This window comes from Eurypyga helias, unplaced genomic scaffold (genome assembly GCF_000690775.1).
Source record: "Eurypyga helias isolate BGI_N326 unplaced genomic scaffold, ASM69077v1 scaffold4686, whole genome shotgun sequence".
NCBI classification, from domain to species: Eukaryota; Metazoa; Chordata; class Aves; order Eurypygiformes; family Eurypygidae; genus Eurypyga; species Eurypyga helias.
In genome coordinates, this window is record NW_010256017.1 from 33,025 (window position 1) to 46,771 (window position 13,747).

General features: G+C 40.7%; 1 protein-coding gene across 1 annotated transcript in view; it reads left to right on the forward strand.

Moving 5' to 3' along the window:
* Positions 1-310: 310 nt before the first annotated feature.
* NCK2 (NCK adaptor protein 2) overlaps positions 311-13,747 on the forward strand; it is a 55,650-nt gene continuing 42,213 nt past the window's right edge. The window contains exon 1 of the mRNA XM_010153513.1: positions 311-382. The gene's annotated coding sequence lies outside the window, so the exon portion shown is untranslated. The remainder of the gene's footprint in view (positions 383-13,747) is intronic.

The following is a 13,747-nucleotide window of genomic DNA, read 5'->3' on the forward strand; positions in this document are numbered from 1 at the left end:
TTCTAAGACTGGGCTGGATTTTACGTTTCATTTCTTCACTGGTTTTCCTCTGGATTGTGGTGGCTGGGTTTTGCGGTTGCTTTCTCTCCTAGATGGTTTGGATTGTCTGTGGTTAAACTGACCTTGTATTCATCGAGAAAAGTTAAATATGACTGGAATATATTTATGCTGAACAGGTGGATCAAGTTGGAGCCATTCTGCCACCTTTTTAGCCTCTTAGGAGATTCTGATAGAACGGAAACTCAGTTACTTAGCAAAGGCCTTCTAAGTTTAGCGCTGCAACTAAAATACGTGTTGTTTGCTATTTCAGATAGTGGTGCTCGTAACTTTGTTGGAGAGTCCTGCCTTTCGCTGCCTGGATCCTTTTAACAGTGTGCCAAAGGTGAGTGGTTCAAGTTCAATGGTTATTTTTGTAACTGAAGATAATGAGCGAACTGGATGTATTGCTTGGTGTTTGCTTTTATGTAGTGTAGTACTTGTGATTTTTTTTTTTTTTTAAGTGCTGGCTAGATGATGAAATAGCAAGTCTTTTTCCTTCCGTGATCTGAGACAAATCAATTTTAGTTCTTACTTTCAAGAAAAGGCAAGAAAAAAGGGTAGGCTCAGATTATTAATTAAGCGCTAGATATTGCTGCCACTGTTTCTTTGGCTCCTGCCACCTTCTGCTTTGACTGGGACCGTTTTGCCCTGAAGGCGCTGTAGGCAGGACGTGGTGGCGTGGGAGGTGCAGAGGAGTAGCGGCCATCCATCGCCTGTGGTGGAGCAGGCTTACTATTATTCTTTGATTGAATTCCAACAGCTGAGTAATAGCTTATAAAGTATTGAGAGGAAAGAAGGTTTGTGGGTTTTTCTGTGAGAGCAGCACAGAATTGCATTCAGTATATACAGAGTTTCGTCCTGGGCTGGCTCAGGAGACCTGAGGTAACGTAATGAAGCTGATGTTTTCCATAGGATTCGTTTTGTGGTACACAGACTATCTTCTTTCTGTTAATTCATGTACCCTGGTGTCTCTTTCTCGTAACTGTGGTTTATCTCTGGCTTAGCAGAGATTTATTAACAGAAACTTTCATTAAATAAAACCTCATTACAACTGCACCTAAAGATAAAACCAAAAAGGCAGAACACTGAATGAACTTTCAGCACTGTAGCGGCTGCAGCACGGAGCAGAAATCTGGGAATCTCAGTTTCATTGGTTACTTTACCAGGCGGATTTGTTACTTCTTGCTCAAATTCTCTGTTTATACAATAAAAATAATGTTACCTTCTTCAGAAGAAAGTTATGAAGGCTAATTATTGATGTTTTGGAGCCTTCGGATGGAAAGCAATGTATTAAGTCCTCATGTGCCTTGATATTTGTTGTGAGTTCTGTTAAGTACTTGTTCAATGAAGTGTTATCAGATGTTGAAATTAGACTTAATTTGTTTAATTCTAACTGTTTCACCTGCGTTTTACTAAAAATGCAATCCAGTTTTAAGTATAACATCTACATATGTTTTTGCAAATGATTCAGTTTCCTTCAGACTGAAAAGGGAATTCTGAAGTGCTAGGATAGAGATTCTGGGATGCTACAATTGGCTTTTTCGCTACAGTTTCAAATTACCTGATACATGTCTTTAAATGTAATGGACAAATGTATAACCTCAGCCTTTCCGACAGATCAGAGTACAGCCTTGAACACTTCGTGGTTTTGCATTTTGTGTTTTAAAGACTAACAGTGAGAAATCTGTTGTAATAATTTTCTAGAGTAGAAATTACAGGAAGTTTTCTTTCTACTTTGTATGTCACGTAGGTAGAAAAATTAAAATGTTGTTGGAAGGACTGTTAATGTAGAAACAGAACCGCAACCCTAAAGCCAGTGAATCATCAAACACTCGACTTAATCATAGTAAAAATATTCTAATTTTTCTACTAAAATTTCTACTCAAAATTAAGCTTGTATTTTACTGACTATGGCCTAATTTTTTATTTATTTCAGGGGTACAATATAAAACTCCTTAGAGTTTCATCTTTGGAATCTTTTTCTTGTCCTGTTTTGTAATAGTTTTCAGTTAAATGTTCTGTGAAAATAATTTTTTAAAACCCACTTCTTTGTTCAAGGAAATAGGTGTTTGGAATCTGGGTTACAGATTTAGTCAACTGTTGAACTTATTTCTGTGATACTTGGCTTATTGAGTAATAATTTCTTCTACCCTTTAAAACAAGAAGGGGAGAGAGGAATCAAACATCCCCAAAGTGAAGGTGTTTACAGCTGGTGAATTTTTTATATACTTCCCAAAAAACAATAAATAGATAATAGCTCACTGAAAGGAGAAGAGGAGTTGCTATTTGGACATTTCAGTTGGCAGGGGCTGTTAGGGGGGTGTCTCTTTATTTTAAAAAGTTCTTTATTTATTTAAAGTATGTGGGTACCCAGAATACTTGCTGTGTCCAATTAGACAACACTTAATTTCAGTAACGTAATTAAATTCAACTTCTGTATTAACATTTTGCATATTTTCCATCCTTTGTGTGTGTGTTTCTGATGGACGATATTCAATTAGGTAAATATGTGATTCTGCAAACCATGGGGTGTTCTAATGCCTTTCCTGAGAAGAAATGAATGCATAGGTGTCGGTTCAGTAAGGCCTGCACTGGAAATGCTTTGTTGAACCAGAACGCAGTAAACCTTGTGGGCTTTGAAAAGGAAATGCAATTGGCGACAGAGTAAACAGTCACAAATTACACTGAAAATGTTCTTAAAACTTCGCTGAACTGCAGACAACAATGTGCCCTTTAAGGATTTTGTTGAGTTGAGTCAGAAGTGCAGTGTAATTAGTATGTTGTTATCAAGATCTGCCAGTGCATCTTTTATCTAGCTGGGCAAGCTTGCCACGTTATGGGAAATTTTGCTTCGGACAGTAACTGAGAGAATGAAAGCTGTGTACTGAGTGGACATCAGGATTCCTTTCTCAAAAAAGTAAAATACAAGCTTTCCTGTAATTACATCAATTATCACAGGTGCCTGAAGTGTTGATTTTAAGCCTTCAAATGCAACTTGAGCATTACTTAAATATATTTACAGACATTTAGTATAAGTGAATTTATAGATTACTGCCCATTATGTGATGCTCGTGGCATAATACTTTCTAACCTGTAATTGTGGACGGTAGGGAAGAGCACTTTCATCCACTTGTATGCCCCCCTAACCACAGGTATACCCTCCCAATAAATTATGTAGTTTTAGTACTTTCTTTTTTAGATTTTTTTTAAAGTACATTTTTTCTGTCTCTCTTTGTAGTAGTTATAGTTCTTTGCATACAGATGCAGGCATGCTTTTATTTACTAATAAAGTCAAAAGGCATTATTAAGACAAAAACCATTATTAAGAATCACTTGGCTAATTCTTTTCCAGCTTTAATAACTTCAGGTGCAACTCAAGTTTGTAGATAACAAGGGTACCTGTTACGGCCCACAGATGGCCTTTGTAGTGTACTTTAACTGCAAACCATACGTATTCCTCATCAGAGAGCACTGTACAGTATAGATTTCATCGATACATAAAAATCCAGTTAATAAAACTAAAACCTTGACCACGTTTTTCCTGGTGGAAGTAGTTTTCTGGTTTGATAGCCACTATGGAATTTGGCTGTCTTCTCATCCGGTGTGTAAGTTTTTCTGACTCAAAAAAAGCTTTGCCTGCTGAAAATAATCTAGCATGTTGCTCATGAATATAGCTATAATTTAAGTTACGTATATAAAACAGATGTATATGAGTAAGCCACGATTAAGCTTGTGCCCAAGTATATTTGTGAACTGCGTACAAGACATTCAGCGACCAACCTTGGTGTCTTAACCAGTGTTCAGGGGAATGCCACTGGCAGAACTGGTTATCGAGCCCCTATTTCTCTGGTTTCAGCATAAACATATTGCTGTGTTACACCAGTTTCAGTTAGAAGATGTAAATAGGCCCTGGGGTTTTGGGGGACAACCAATGTGGCTTGGAATATGATCTTGAGAAACTCTTCAAGGTAGCTTATGCAGTAAAGCTACACAGAGGAAGGGTATCCTGAGATGCTGAGAGCAATGGTGAGTGTCATACATAGGGATGTATGTTCATAGAATCACAGACCGGTTTGGGTTGGAATGGACCTTAAAGACCATCTAGTGCCAACCCCCCTGCCATGGGCAGGGACACCTTCTACTAGACCAGGTTGCTCAAAGCCTCATCCAGCCTGGCCTTGAACACTTCCAGGGATGGGGCATCCACCGCTTCTCTTGGCAACCTGTTCCAGTGCCTCACCACCCTCTCCGGGAAGAATTTCTTCCTGATACCTAATCTAAACCTCCCTGCTTTCAGTTTAAACCCATTACCCCTTGTCCTGTCACTACAGGCCCTTGTAAAAAGTCCCTCCCAGCTTCCTTGTAGTCTTCCTTCAGGTACTGGAAGTCAGCTAGAAGGTTTTGGGATGCAGGGACTGGGAGCAGTCCTTGTGCCAGCACTGTATAGTGCAATAGGGCTTGGTCAGGGATCCCAAATCCTCCTGAAGGAGGAAGCAGATTAGTAGCTGAGGCCGACATTACTGAGTTACTCCAAGCCTGGTAAAGGAGCTGTTGTCATCTCCTGCTTGCAGGCACTCTCTGGGTATCCCCTTCCCTCAGGTTTCCCACTGGAAACGGGTGCCGTGCCAGTTTCGTAGCTCCTGAAGGCTGACTGCTTGAGCTGGCGCTTTGCAGGAGTGGGCATGGAGCCAGCAATGCCATAGGTTACTCATAGAATCAGTTGAAGGCTTGTTCCTCCATTTGATAATGGCAGGAAGGCAGTTCTGTTGTGGAGGCTTTGGGGGAACTTCAGATGACTCACTGGTTGTGTTAGAATTGGTGTGTAGTAGAAATACAGCTAAAACTGGAAACATGTAGTAGTGCTGTTAACATATGCCATATAGCAACATATGCAAATGGTATGTATTCCATCAAATGTACTATGATATTACAAAAACAATCCATCTTGCTGAAATGCCACCTTCTAAGGAATGGGAAGAGGGTGTGCGCGCAGTTCATCTCACGTCATGTCTGGGGAGTAGTTTGGTGTGTGTTACCCGGAGGTGCTCTGGGTAACTGCCGAAACTGGTGGGTTTCACAGAACAGAAAATACTTAAAGGTTAGCGTGGTATGTTTGCTGTGGAATTCTGTTTCTAATAACTTGGTTAATTAAGCTCGGATTACAATTCGTGTTTGCACTGTGGTAACAAAGCTCCAATTGTGCTAAGCAGAGAGGACTGAGAAAATGAGCTTGTCCTGTTTATTTTTTAAGCCAGTAAAGCACAAAGCATATAATTACTATGCATACGGATGCAAACCTTTTACAGTCTGTTTTTCTTTCCCTGATTTAAAGTTGGGGAGTCTCATTTTAAGACATCACAGGCTCCTTGCAGTCTCCTGGGTTTAACCCCTGCTTTCCTTTGTGCCTTTCTCTTCACACCTCTTTGTTTCAGGGATCTCCTGCAGCTCTCGCCCCCCTTACTTTGGAGGCTCTTGTCTGTGTCAGCAGCTGCTTTTGGTTCCCCATAGTAGAGCCTCTGTGCAGCTTATTTTCTACCTGCTCTATCACCCTCTTCCCCTCCCCTCCCTTCTTTAAATTGAACGTACTCCTGCTTTTTGAATCAGCAGCTGTGTGTGCAATCCTTCCAGCAAATCCCCTGCTACTGTCATTGCTACTCACACTAGGTTATTTTTTCCTTTTCTTGCTAGTCTAAGCCCTTGTATTTCTTTTTAGCACTTCCCGTCCCTGTGACCACTTTTCTTCCTGCTATCCTATACAATTTACCTGTAGCTTGTTATATGTGAAATACTGGCATCTTAACAGACCTGTTCTTATATGCAAGTTAAGAACCTGCCACTGGTGCAAGCATGCTATCGCAGGTGATGGCAGAGAGAAATCCTTGGCCTGTAGCGGCAGGTAGTCTGGGGGAGTCCAGATTTTCCCAACAGGCCGATTTTGGATTCTTTATCATACCAAAATCAGCCGGTTTTTGTCCTTCAGTGCTTAGCACATTCCCTGATAAGCTGGGTTGTCTCATACCATTAGTTCTGAAGTTATCACATACCAGCCTGAAAAATGTTGTTGAATGAGGGTTAGACCTCTCTTTGTGTTTGATCTCTGATTTTTGTCTTTCAAGATTAAACAGTCAGAGTATTAGTTTTCCTTTCTTAGTTCTCCCTCAGGATTATTGAATTGCATTTTCTACCAGCTCTGGATTTGTACAGGATCTGGAAAGGTCTGTTCCATTGTTGTTAGACAGAATGCTGGTTTATGATGGTCAGCATGTTCGGGAAGCGAAAGCATTTATCTCAGAAGAAAAGGGTGGGACAGCCTTGGGTTTAAATGTTTTGGCTAGAACTACAAACCTGGTGTTCATGTCTGTGCATATATGTTTATTAAACTGATTCTGAAACTAGCTTGTAAACAAGTTTTTAACAGTTGTGGCACTTGCGAAATTGAATTTACTGTCAGAAGGATAGTGGAATCTTGCGTTCTCAGCTGCTGACTTGCTCTTCGGACACTCTTGGGATGCGTGGCTGCTATAACATACTTTTTGACTCCAGTAAGGCACTGAAGCTTCAGTCAGTCCTGACCCATGAGCTGTCAACCTTCTCCTGTCTTACTGGTAACACACCCGTCATGTGGCCAGAATGGAGCATCCCATACATGTGCTGGGCTTGTGTCCAGTTGCATGAGGAGCTGCTGTGTATGCTTCAGGTGAAAAAGCGCTGGCAGAGAGATCAGTTGGTGGTTGTGACCTGCTCCCTGGCTGTGGTGAGGAGAAGCAGAGGAAAACGATGGCACGAAGCAAGTCACTCGTCACACTAAGGAATCTGGCCTGTAAGTGGTGGCTGGGCATCTCTGCATCCCAACTAGTACTCCCAACTAGTACTCAGTACCCCAACTAATTCTGTAGAATCCTTAAAAATAAGAATAACAAAAACTATGAGCAGCATTTGATGCGATGACACAGTACTGCTCACCTTTTTGGAACTAACACTTGCTTTCAGGTTTGAGGTTTTGAACCTTAATGAACTACATACTAGAGGAGCAGGAGCAAGGCATCAATTAACACTTCCATCCAAGACCTCAGAGCTTAATTTTCAACAAGGAGCTTAAGAACAAGAACAAATAAAATAAAAATGTGTGGTATTAGTCACTTGAAACATTCAGAGGTTCTGTGATGGAGGAAAGGAAAATTAATCTCTCTTCGCTTAAGTTCTCCTTGAGGTCCAGGGGGAGAAGGGGTGCATGTGTCTTCCTCCTTCCTGTTTTCTTCCCCACCCTGAGGTAATTTGTGTATTTTTGTATCCTTGCTCCTACTTTTGATGGGTCAAGGGATTTTAAGTTCCTGCTTCTTTCATATACTGCTCCACAGCTCCCAGTATTTGTGTATAAATTTTCTTTAAAAAGCCTTTTCATTGAGGTCTGATGCAGAAGTGGTAAGTGGCTTCTCTTAGGAGGGTCTGATTTAGGTAATGAAGAAACTGTTTAATTTTTGTAGTATTATAACAGAGTTGTGGCAGGTCACTCGAACTTTTACTACAAGTAAAACTAAATATTTTGTGTGGCTCTCAACTAAACTTGTATATGAAACTATATATTGACACTTTTATTGAAACTCAATAGCAATATACATTTTTAAATTTGTATTAATGTAGGAGTAATGAGAACTCTGTGGCTAAACTTCCAAGTTTCAGACCTGTGGTTTTGAACCTGGTTTTCCTTTATTTAATCTTGGTTCTACTGCAGACATTAATCCCCACAGTCTCTCTCCATGTCTGGAAATTATTTGTCTGCTATTACTTCCCTTTCACATTTGTTGATGCATTTTATTATCTGGTGGGAGTGAGGAAGAAAATGTGTTTGTGAGTGTGTGAGGATAGAATGTCCCATCAGTGTAAGAGTACATAACATTTCTGGATGAAAGGGAATGTGATGTAGCAGCCAAAGCCAAATGTTTAACTTTGAACTGATTTGCTTATTGCAGGCAGATTTTATTCAGAAAAGTGAGAAAAGTGTGGAGAAATCTCTGGCAGAACATAAAACAGTAGGAGGGTGTTTAGAGGAGTTTGGAAAGACTCAGTGTTGCTGAAGCACTGGAGCTGAGAATAGGAATAAAGGAGGATGAGACTCTGGTATCGCCAGGCAATGTTGGTCCTTATTGAATGTATATTTTGCTCATAGAAATGTAGACTTTTCTAATAACTCTTATACTTGGTTTTGGGTAACTGTTTCTACGGAAATGTCAGATATTCCTAGTCTTCATCCAGTAAAAAATTACTTTCAGAGGCTTATCTTATTGAGCAGCTGTTCTGGTGGAGTGGAGAATCATGTTGGGGTAATAGGAGTGGGACAACTTGTTTAGGTTGCCTGTGTAAGCCGTCTTAAAGCAGCTGACACCTGAACTGCAAGGCAAGAATTCAGAGTAAGGAGCATCTTCCTAACGTGCTTAGAGCAGCCTGTGTTCTCCGGAGCACACCTGGCAGAAGGGTTTCAGTAAATCCCCTTTCATCATTTTCTTCTTTGGTCAATGTTGTTTCTCTCTTGGGTTTGATTCCCTTCCCTTCGACTGAGGAATTAGCAATGGTTTGCCACTGTAATTGCATGACAGAGCATTCACAGGTACTGTTTTTTGGAAGAGGACCACTGGAGGAAGATAGGTAAGAAATCATTTGATTGGAAGAAGTGAATGCTGCCAACATTCCAGACCAAATATGCAGTCTTAACTTTAAATTTAAAGCATTTTTAAGAGATACAGGACACGTCTTTTTGAAACCTGCTTTATTTGGAAAAGTCTGAGGGATGGGAGTTTCCTTTGCACTTGTGTTTTGGGAGCAGTAGGAGAGGATGCCTGTCTTGACCCTGTAGATTTATTAGGTAGAAGGAGAACAGAAACCTTAAGGGGGAGACTGGGGTGGGCCCTTCTTGCCAGGGCCGATACTTTCCTGGTCGTGTAGCATCAGCACAGCAGGCAGCCTGACTGACGAGACGTACGAGGCTGGAGCATTCACTCACATCTCATACAGGATCCAAGCATGTCTCTTCATTTAAATTGTTCTTTCTCTTGGTACGTGTCCTATCAGGAAATTAAAAGGACAGCTTTCCGAGTAACTGTCTCGTGGGCCAGTGTTCTTCAGGAAGATGTACAGATTTATACAGGAATAAATTCAATGGTATTAGCTGTTTCTTAATGAAATCTAACGCTGTATCTTTCAAGCTGTCTCTTTGGTTACGTAGATAAGCACAGAATCAAGAATGGTATCTTGTGTCCGGTGATTATTTTTACCTTCACTATTCAAAGACCTTGCTTCTAGAAAAGTAGCTTTTTGCCTGAAAAACTCTCTTAGATATGAGAAATAAGTGCTCAGTAACCCCAAATTCAGATAAAATTCTGTGGAATCTTGCCTTGAGAGTTAAGTTGAGAAGCATCTTAATATTTTGTTTTTGCTGCCACATGCACCTTTTTATATTGGATATAAATTCTGGTCCAGGTGACCTGGTAAAAAAAAAAATCCAGGAGTGCAAGAATTTATTCAGTATTTGAAATGACAGTAAACTGGGAACAGGGTCTGAACAGGGCCCTTAAAATACTTAGTGCTCTGTGAGCTAGAAAGTTAAGAATTGTTTTAATATACATATTTTTCACATTTTCCTACTGTCATGAGGTGGATTGAATGGGTTTTGGGATTTTTTTTGTGAAGCAGTTGATAAATTGCTTAAGACTATAAAGTGAACATTGTCTAGAAATGGACAGTGTACTTTTTTTTTCTTCTTTCCTTAAACAACTTTGGTTGGGAATAAATGCGTTTTTGAACTGAACAAACATCTCTTCCTCTTTCTAGTTAAAAAGCGAAAATATGATTTTTCTATTGGGGAACAGAAGGTCAGCAGTTCAATTTTATTTTCAGCATTTTATAGACAGTTTAAAGTGAAATTCCTTGAAAAGTAGGTAGCAGTGTTTCAAGGGATTAGCAGTAAAACGTAGCAATCCACAGTGATTCTGAGCTTTGTCCTTCTGTGCGAGATCAAGGTTAAACTTCTTATGTCTGAGGGCTGTTCTTTGTTTATACAATACATAAATGTACTAACACTTCTAGTGAAGTATAATTCCTGCAGACTGTTGAATGTTTGAGCTAAGGGAAAAGAAGCCGCAATGGAAGCAAATCATTCAAATGCCTTTTTTTTTTTTTTTTTTTTAATCTTGAAAGAAATTCAAGGATGTCTCCTTTATGAAATAGCGTGGTGGTTCACCATATCCTGAGTGGCTGGCTATTTTAATTTCAAGGCGAGAAGGAAAGTTGAGTGAGGACAAAAATGCATGAACAGCCGTACACTTAATTTGTTTTTCTGCAGAGCATGTTTCACCACTTTATCATACAGATAATATTACCTAAATGTCCTCTCAGAGTGTCTGGGGTTTTTTTTTATTATGATCTTGTGTGCTTGGCTCCCTCCTACCCCTTTTGGTAAGGGACTGTGGAGAGGTTGTTAGGTGTAAAATGATTTGTAATTTTGTGTTGTCTAGACACCTAACGTATGTTGTGTTCTTCCCAGAATTTCCACTCTCTTCTATCTTGTGGTTTTTGTTGTTGTTTTCATGTATTTCTAAATGTATAGTTAAGCTTAAATGTTGTCTGCTGGGAGAAACAGAGGGAGAACAGTCCAAAGCAACACCAACAAACATTAAGCTTATCTCTGACTTAGTAGAAACACCCATAAACCAGTGTGGAGATGTGGCCATTAATCATTGCCACTGTTTTAGAGGCGAGATGAGGACTCTTTTCCCAAAAGTTTCCTTTAGTGCTGTTGAGCTGTTTATTAGCTGCATGGCTTTTCTGAAACTGCTTTTAAAAAAAATCAGGAAAGGGTAAGCCTGTTGTGTTTACTCTGCAGCCCAGAAACGTAGGCCAAAAGAACGGCCTCCTCCCTGTTTGTCTCATGCTGTTCACAGCCGAAGGGTCTGAAGGTGTCCTCTCTGCGCAGTCCGGGTTTTACCACTGCCATCTATAACGTGGAAAACCGTTGTTCGTGATGGCAGTGCCTTCCAAATAAAGCACAAAGCAGCTTTTTGCCTTACAAGTGCATGAAGTCACGGCAGAGTGGGTCAGGCACAGTAGTCGCATCTGCACAGGCTGCCACTGCTGCCGGCACCTGCCCAAGGCCTGCCCGCTGCTGGGGCTTGCTGCAGCAGATGCAGGAAAGGCAGGCTGGGGGCAGATGGCATGAGCGTGTGTAGGCTACAGGCTGGAGGAAGGGGTGGTAGGAAGGGATGGTAGCTGGCTGGCTGGCTGCGGTTGCGATTGCTTTATATATAGACTTCTTTTCCTCTTTCAACACACTGAAACCAGCAGCGATAATGTTCCTTGTGTTTTCTGATAAGTATATAATAAGAGAGCATGAGAAGATGCAATTTTGTATAGTCTTCAAGATATGGGGAAATACCTTCTTCCAAAAATACCATCTGTGTTGGATGACTAACCACATCTAACTACAAAAATCCTCCCTGTCAACGTTTTCTGTCTGCTCTCTAGAAGGTTGCCAGTACTGTCTGTTAATCTTTGTCTTGCTTTCCGAATGAAATAAAAATGCAAATTTCTTAAAAACAACCATTCCCCAAAACAAGCTGAAATATGGGGTTTTTTGTTTGTTTTAATCCTTTACAGTTGCCCTTAGTCCGTTTCTTCATAGTCATCCTATGGAAAGACTTGAGCCAGGTTTTTATCATAAGCCCTTTACTCTGTGTGTTGGTGACCATACTCCATTTCAGCTTGCTAAAGATGTATTAGAGTGTTTTCTGTAACTTCTGTTGTTGTTATCTGTCTTATAAGCATAGGTGAGTTATTGGGCAACTACCTAGTACTGCTAATAGCATATGTTAATATAATAATACCAGCTTGTTCCTGTAGAATACCAGCTTTTTATCCTTTGAAATAGGTTTTTAAATTTAAATCATCTGTCAGAAGCTAAAAATGAACACTGCCTACTTTATAATAGGCATGCTGTTCCAGAAAGGGTATAGAAATATCCTTTTTAAGTAAGACATCAAAAGATTTAAAAAAAAAAAACCCTTAGCTTCCTGGAACAGCAGAGTGCTTATCACATAAATAAGAAAGATAGTACTTAGTATTATGTGTTTTAAAGACTGTCGCATTCACTTTCATTAAGCATTTGTGTCTTGAATTGCCCCAGATCAGGAAATTTTGTGGCATAGCAGTATTACTAATGAAATTAAAAACATAGGAAATTGGGAAGGTTAGCTTGCATGAAGGTCACAACATGAAACAGGGTGAACATCATATAAAATTAGCATGGTACTGCATGAATTAATAGGAGGCCAGAACTCAGATTTGTCGTCTTTTAGTGCTGCAGCAGCCTACCTTGTAACAGCCCCGACGGATTTCTCTTTCTACCACAGGAGAGGTAGCAGGCTGAAGTAACTCCTGCTTTCTCAAATAAATGTTAGCCATTTTATCTAATAATATTTTCCAGTCTGACTGTTGTGACAGCATTGTTTCCTTTTATTGCAACTTCAGCTTTTTCTCAGACTGTATTCCTCAAAACGATGAAGCTGCATTAGTCTGGACAGCGGGCAGCCGTGTCTGCGAGGTGACCTTGGCTTACGAGAAAGGAAGAAAGATGTGAGCTGGGGGATTGCTTCCACTGCGTTCCTTGTGCTCGCAGCCTCCACCTTCGAGGGCATCCCTGCTGCTCTTGCCTGGAAGGGACTGGTGCTGCGCCTTCCCTCTGGAGTTCGGGCATGGAGAGCTGGAAAGGGCCTTTTCATCACCTACAGCCATGGCTAAGACTCTGGGCTGCATGAAAAACACCTGTGGACCTCGCTGAGGAGGTGCACGCTTTGTGGGTTAAAACTGTTCCTGTAATGGCGACCTCTCATTTTAAAAGGTCATTTGAAGCAGTCCCCGTTTATTTCATCTGGGCAGACTGATTCATGTGATAGGCTTTATGAAAACATTGGGTGGGAGAATTTTTTTGCAAACATCCTTTCATATGTTATTATATAAACATAGATAAAGTGAGATTTCTTTTTTGTTGAAGTGCTGTACTGACTCCTGAGCAGGAAGGATGTATTTCGGGGTGTTTCTAATCTGTATTCACCTTTATTTCTTCGTATGTCTGTTGAAAAGACTTCTAAGCCACTTACAAGACAGAAAACAAGCTTAACTTTTGTGCTCTACTGGGGCTATGCAGAAATTCGTTTACCACTAAACTAGTCTTGAGGTTTCCTGTTTGCAGTTGTTCTGTAATGGAAGATACAAGGCGCTGGAGTGTAGCTGCAGTTGTGTTAGAGATTGGGATATCAGATATGTATGTTGTGGGGCTGAGGGAGGCAAACATTGCTTAGAAGCTGTCAGAGGCATCCGGTTGAAGAAACAAAACCCCCAATGCACACAGCATTGTGCCCTGAAACAATGGCAGGCGATACAGAGGGAAGGAGGGTTTGAGGTGCGCGGGGGCAGGCTGCTGGGTAGCCTCGAGATGAAGTCACATTGCTAGTGCAGTTCTAAATTACTGGTTAATTAAGACTGATTCTTCACTTCTTGTGAAGGTATACAGCCTGATTATATTTTAGCATGAAGTGGGCTGTGGCAGGGCAGCGTACGGGCCGCACCACCTCCGATGTGATTAATCATAGAATCATAGAATGGTGAGGGTTGGAAGGGACCTTAAAGATCATCTAGTTCCAACCCCCCTCCCATCGGCAGG